Genomic DNA, 6,468 nt, shown 5'->3' with positions numbered 1-6,468 from the left:
TTCTGAGACTCATGACCGACGATTTCAGTCCTTTCATCCTTTGCAAATTCATGAATCCGACTCCATAAACAGCTCGCCATCAATCATGCTCTAAACGGCTTCTCGTAAGAGGGAATCGTAAATTATCAAAATTAACAAGACTTTTTTTTTTTTTTTTCATCGGTCTCAGAAAATATCTGAAATTGATATTAATAAATTGCCAACGATGTATCACCAATATTTCTGTAAATAAATAAATACTGAATTGAATTCGTCTAAGTGAATAGTCTCCGCTGTGCCGTGAGTTACTGACTTATAAAGTTAAATCATGAGTGTCCTTCTATTTATTTATTTACTTTTCATGATGAATTTGAATACTACAACATAACTCACTCTTGCACTCTTTGGCGCTGTGGCCACGACTCTCCTTTAAAAAAAACAGCTGATAGGTTAATGGGGGAAATTTGCGTCATCTCTCAGTTTATGAGCAGATTTTTTATTTATCTTCTTTTTTTTTACAAGACCTCGAAGTCTGCGTTAATTCCCAGGCCGTTTTTAACCCGCCAGGACACCGCCTACAGTAGGACGCTGCGCTACTCATCACTCCTTCGCCATAAGCTTCCTTCAGCAGATTAGTGTGTTTGTGGGGTGTGTGTGTTTTTTAATATTATATATATATATTATATATATATATATATATTTGTATATTTTTTATTTTTATTATATGTTTATGTATTTGTATATTTTATATTTATGTTATGTTTTATGAAATTGTTTGTAAAATGTATTGTAAAATGTTTGGTTTGTTTGTTTTATTATATTATATTATTTTATATTTTTTATTTTATTTTATTTTATTTATATTTATATATATATAAAATTTGGGGGGGGGGTTTTTTTATTGTTTTTGTTTTTTTTTTTTTTTTTTTTTATAATATATATATACATATAAAAAAAAATGTAAAAAATATACATAATACTAAACTATATATTATTTTAAAATATTTTATTAATATATTATAAAAAAAATTTATAATTTTTTATATAAATATTTTAATATTTTTATAAAAATATATTTTATAATATTTATAAAATTTATATAAATATATTTATATATATTATATATGTTTATAAATTTTTAATTATAAATGTTATTATATATAAATACATATATATTTAATGTGTGTGTGGGGGGTTGTGTGTGGGGTTGTGTGTGGTGTGTTGTGTGTGTGTGTGTGTGTGTGTGTGTGTGTTTTGGTGTGTGTGTGTGTACATATATATATATATTGTTTTTTTTAATATATTTTTATATTTTTACCCCCCCACACAAAAATAAATTATACTTTGGTTTAGCAAAGGGTTTATGACTTTCCATTAAATTTCCGATTTAACGTCGCTATGAATGGCCGGTGCAGATGTCATGGCAAGTTCGAAAATTTCAAAAGCATTTATCGGGGAACCCCAGGAAAAATCCCCCCCCTTCACCCAAATCCCAAACAAGTCATCTTCGTGTTTAAAAAATTACGTTTTGTAAAGGGAAGGGGGAAAAAATTTTTGAAATATAATTCATCTTTCCCCTTTCTGCCCGGAAAAGAAAAAAGGGTTGTCATGCCCCCATCATCAGTCGTCTTGTCATTAGTGTCACGACAAACTTGTCATTAGTGTCATCGGAAATTAGTGTCAACTGCGCCTCCCTGAGTTATGACTGATCTTTTACTACTGTTATGTGTAAAAGATTGTCAAATAGTAGTATATTTGGGCTGTTTATGAATTTTTTTGTTTGTTTTTTGATTTTTTTTAAAAAAATTTATAAACCCGGGGCCCTTTTTCAGAAGTATCTGCTCGCCCTTTCCTTCTATCTCCTTTTCTTCTTCCTAATTTTTCTTCTTCCTCTTCCTTTTTTCTTATATAAACATCATCATAAAAAATTTCCCTAAACATCATCTCCCCTCATCAAACATCTCATTTCCCTCTCATCTCATCATCATCATCATCAAAACCTCATTTATCATTAATATCTCCCCATCTTTATCATCCTCAACATCAACATCATCTTATCACTTCATCATTTTTCATCATATATCCAAAAATTCCCCAAACATCACATTTCCCTTTATTTTCTTAATATCATCATCATCATTATCCCCCTCCTCTTCTTCATCCCCATCCTCCTCATCTTCCTTTCCCTACTACTCCCTTCTTCCCTTCCTCCTCTTCTTCCTTCTTTTACTTTTTCTTCTCCTCCTTCCTTCTCCTATCTCTCCCCCCTTACGTTTTTAACATGCGTCAGGGTTTTTTTTTTCTTTTTCTCATGCTTTTATGTTTAAAACTGAACCTTGGTACAAAAATAAATAAATAGGAAAATAAAACTTACAAAATATCTATCTTTCTATTTTCCGTCTGTGTAGTATCTGTCTGTCCATCTGTCATTTTTTTTCTCTCTATTTGAAATATTCTATTTATTTAACCTTTCAATGTTTTAAAATTTTTTTAAACAATTAAGTATTTTTCTGTCAGGGCTTTTTATTAAACTAAACCATCTATCTATTATCTATCTATTATCTATCTATCTATCAAACTATCTATCGATCGATCATTTGTTGAAAAGATCTTTTTATCTATCTATCTATCTAATTTCCTAATCTATCTATCATCTTTCTACTTTTCTATCTATTATCTATCATTATCTATCTTTTTCTATCTATTATTTATTTTATCTATCCTCTATCTTTTCATCTAACCCATTTTTCCCGTCTTTTTTAGCTACCCAAAATTTTTCCTTCAATTTACCTCTCTCTTTCTATCTATATTTTATCTATCTTAGAAGAAAAAATGGGAAAAAATTAAAAAAAACAAATTCAATGAAAAAAAACACCCAAATTATCCCCTTTAAAAAATAAACCCCCCCAAATTTGGGGGCAAAAAGGGTATAACAAGCAGAGGGGCCCGTTTATTTGGGCATTACATTTGGGCCCCTTTCTGCCCCGCCTCGTGCCGACTAAATGCCAAGCAGAGTTTTTAAATTTTTTTACTTAGGTGGGGGGGGGGGGGTTGGGGGGGAGAATGGGTTGGGGGGGGCTGGGGGAAACAGGGGTGGGGGGGTGAACGCATGGTGATGTTTCTGGGGGGGCCCGCGGTGGGTTTTTTGGGGGCAAATTTTGGGTAGTGGTGGGCGGTGGGCAGGGGGGGTGGCGAGAGGGAAACCCTTTAAGGGGTTTGGGGGTGTTTGAAATATTGGTACGTCACTGATATTTCTTTTGTTGCTGGTCGGCCTTCGGAGAATTTTTAAACAAACCTTTTTTTTTTTTTTTTTAAAGTGGTGGTCGTTTTTTCAGGGAATTTTAAAAAAAAAAATATTTTAAAATACTCAATCAAATTTTAATTCCAAATTCAAAAAATAGGGTGAAATAAACAGTTTAACCTTTTTGAAGAAAGATAAAAAGAAAAATTTTAGCTAATATTTAAGTGAAAACCGCACAGCAGGAAAAAAAAAAAGGGCACTTTTCCATTATGAACCAAAATTTTTCCCTCCCCAAGAAACACCCGACAATGGAAAAATAAAAACTTAAACTGGATAAAAAAAAAAAAAAAGATACGAAACGAAGGGGATACTTTCCCGCATAAAAACGGGGTTCAAAAAAATAAAGGGAGGAGGAGAGGGAGAGAGGGGGGAAGAGAGAAGGAGAGGGGAGAGAGAAGAGAGAGGGGAGAGGAGGGGAGAGGAGGGGGGGAGAGAGTTTTAAAAGAGGAAAGGAGAGAGGAGAGAGAGGAGAGGAGAGAGAGAGAGGGGAAGGGGGAAGGGAGAGGGGATAAAAGGGAGGAAGAGAGGAGAGAGAGAGAGAGAGAGAGAGAGGAGGAGAGGAGAGAGAGAGAGAGAGAGGGAGAGGGAGAGAGAGAAAGAGAAAGTACAAGAAGGAGGGAGAGAAAACAAGAAAAAAATACCACAATGAATTACAAAATTAAAAAGTTAATTTTTTTCCTTTTTTTCAAAACTTTCCCCCACCATTCCATAATACAAATGGTTTACTTCAAAAAAAATATACGATCTTCACCTTTTACAATATAAAAACCTCCCAGATGGAAGTCTTTAAAAGCAAAAACTTTAAAAGGAGAAAAATGGGGTTTAATGAAAAAACCAGCTGTAAAGTTGATTAGGCGTGAGAGAGGAGGGAGGAGGATTAAGAGGGAGGGAGGGAGGAAGAGGGGGGGAGGGGGGAGGGGGGAGGAGGGAGAAAGGGGGGAGGGGGGAGGAAGAGGGAGGGGGGGAGGGGGAAAGGGGGGAGGGAGGGGGGGAGGGAGGAAAGGGGGAGGGAGGGGGAGGGAAGGAGGAAGGGGGGGGGGGAGGGAGGGAGGGAGGGAGGGAGGAAGAGGGAGGAAGAGGGAGGGGGGGGGAGGAAGGGGAGGGAGGGAGGAAGGGGAGGGAGGGAGGGGGAAGGGGGAGGGAGGAGAGAGGAAGAGGGGGGGGAGGGGAAAGAGGGAGGGGGAGGGAGGGAAGGGGGAAGAAGGGGAGGGAGGGAGGGAGGGAGGGAGGGGGGAAGGAAGGAAGGAAGGAGGGAAGGAGGAGAGGAAAAGGGAGAGGGAAGGGGAGAGAGGGAAGTAGCAAGAGGGAGAGGAAGAGGGAGGGAGAGGAGGAGGGGGAGGGAGAGGAGGAGGGGGAGGGAGAGGAGGAGGGGGAGGAAGGGAAGGAGAGAGGAAGGGAGAGGGAGAAGGAAGGAAAGGCGAAGGAAGGGAAGAAGAAGAGGAGGAAGGAGAGAATGCAGCTGGAAGGAGAGAAGAAGAGCAGAAGGTAGAAAATGAAAGGAAGAGAGAGATAAAGGGAAAGGGAGAGGGAGACAGACAGACAGACAAATAGAGAACGAGACAAAGAGAGAGATAAATCGAGAAACAAGTAAAAAAACAAAAAAAAATTACATAACAAAGAGGGAAAAAAACATCTCACACTCATTAAAGAACACAAAACAACCAACCAAACAGATCGAAATCCCCAGATGAATGAAACCAGAAGAAAAAAGACGAACATAAGAAAAAAAATGCAAATGAGGCCTGTCCGCGGCCAAAACTGACATTCCGCCGAGGAATCCATTTCCTTAAAGGTAAGGCAAACTAGTTATATGAATAATAAACGAGGATAATTAGAGATAGAAAATAAATAAATGAGTGGATAAACAGTTAGACGAAATCAGTCATTAAGATAGAAAAAAATTAATTGATATGTAATAAGCAAGCAAATAAAGTAAAAAAGCAGATCACTAAATTGATATGATGGTAAATATATAAGTAAAAAAAAAAAAAAAAAAAAAATGAAATATGTAAATATACACGTTATAGATAAGTAAACAAACAAAGAAGAATTCGTAAACGCACTGACATATATATGTGTTGGGTGGGATATTAAAAATATATTATATATATATATATATATTTATCATATATTCTTACAAATGGCACAATGTCACTACATCAAAATCAAAACCGTATTTTTGAAAATATATAAATACTTTTTTTTTTCTTTTCTCTCTCTCTCTCTCTCTCTTCTCTTCTCTCCTCTCCTCTCTCTCTCTCTTCTCTCTCTTTTCAACTCTCTCTTTCTCTTTCTCTCTCTCTCTCTCTCTCTCTCTCTCTCTCTCTCACTCCTCTCTCTCACTCCTCTTCTCTCTCTCTCTCTCTCTCTTCTCTCTCTCTCTCTTCTCTCTCTCTCTCTCCTCTCTCTTTTCTTCTCTTCTTTCTTCTCTTTTCTCTCTTCTCTCTCTCCTCCCCTCTCTCTTCTCTCTCACTCTTCTCTCCCTCTCTCTCTCTCTCCTTCTCTCTTCTCTCTCTCGTTCTCTCTCCTTCCCTCTCTCTCCCCTCTTCTCTCTCTCTCCCCCTTTTCTCTCTCTTCTCTCTCTCTTCTCTCTCTTCTCTCCCTCCTTCTCTCTCTCTCTCACTCTCTTTAGCCCGTTACAACTTCAAGCTCTTTCTCTCGCGAAATGAGGTCTCGTCCATAAACTTCGCCGGAAGTTGGTGAGTAGAGTGTCCGTGCGAGGAAACATCTCTTGCCTAATATTTCATCGTCTCGTAAATAAGTTTTTTTTCTTTTCTTCTTTTGGTATACCTTCCTTTGATCTCCATTTATTTCCTTTCTCTTTGTCTTCTCTTTTTTCTGTATTCGTACAAGGAAATACCTTCTTTTCGTACTTTTTCCTTTGATCTTCGTTTTTTTTTTTTCTTTTCTTTTCTTCTTCTTTTCCTTTTTCTTCTTCTTCTTTTTCTTCTTCTTCTTTGTCTTCTTCCTCTTCGTCTTCTTCTTCTTCGTCTTCTTTATATTTTATTATTATTATTATTATTATTTTATTATAAAAATTATTTTTTCATCTTCATCTTTCTTCATCTTCATTTCCTTCATCTTCATTTTTCTTTTTTCTTCTTCTTTTCTTCTCTTTTCCTTTCTTCTTCTTCTTCCCTTTTTTCTTCTTTCTCTCTTTTTTTCTGTCTCTACAAGGAAGGCTCTCC

Source organism: Penaeus chinensis, chromosome 23, assembly GCF_019202785.1.
Source record: "Penaeus chinensis breed Huanghai No. 1 chromosome 23, ASM1920278v2, whole genome shotgun sequence".
NCBI lineage: Eukaryota > Metazoa > Arthropoda > Malacostraca > Decapoda > Penaeidae > Penaeus > Penaeus chinensis.
Note: the sequence above shows the minus strand (reverse complement) of the source record.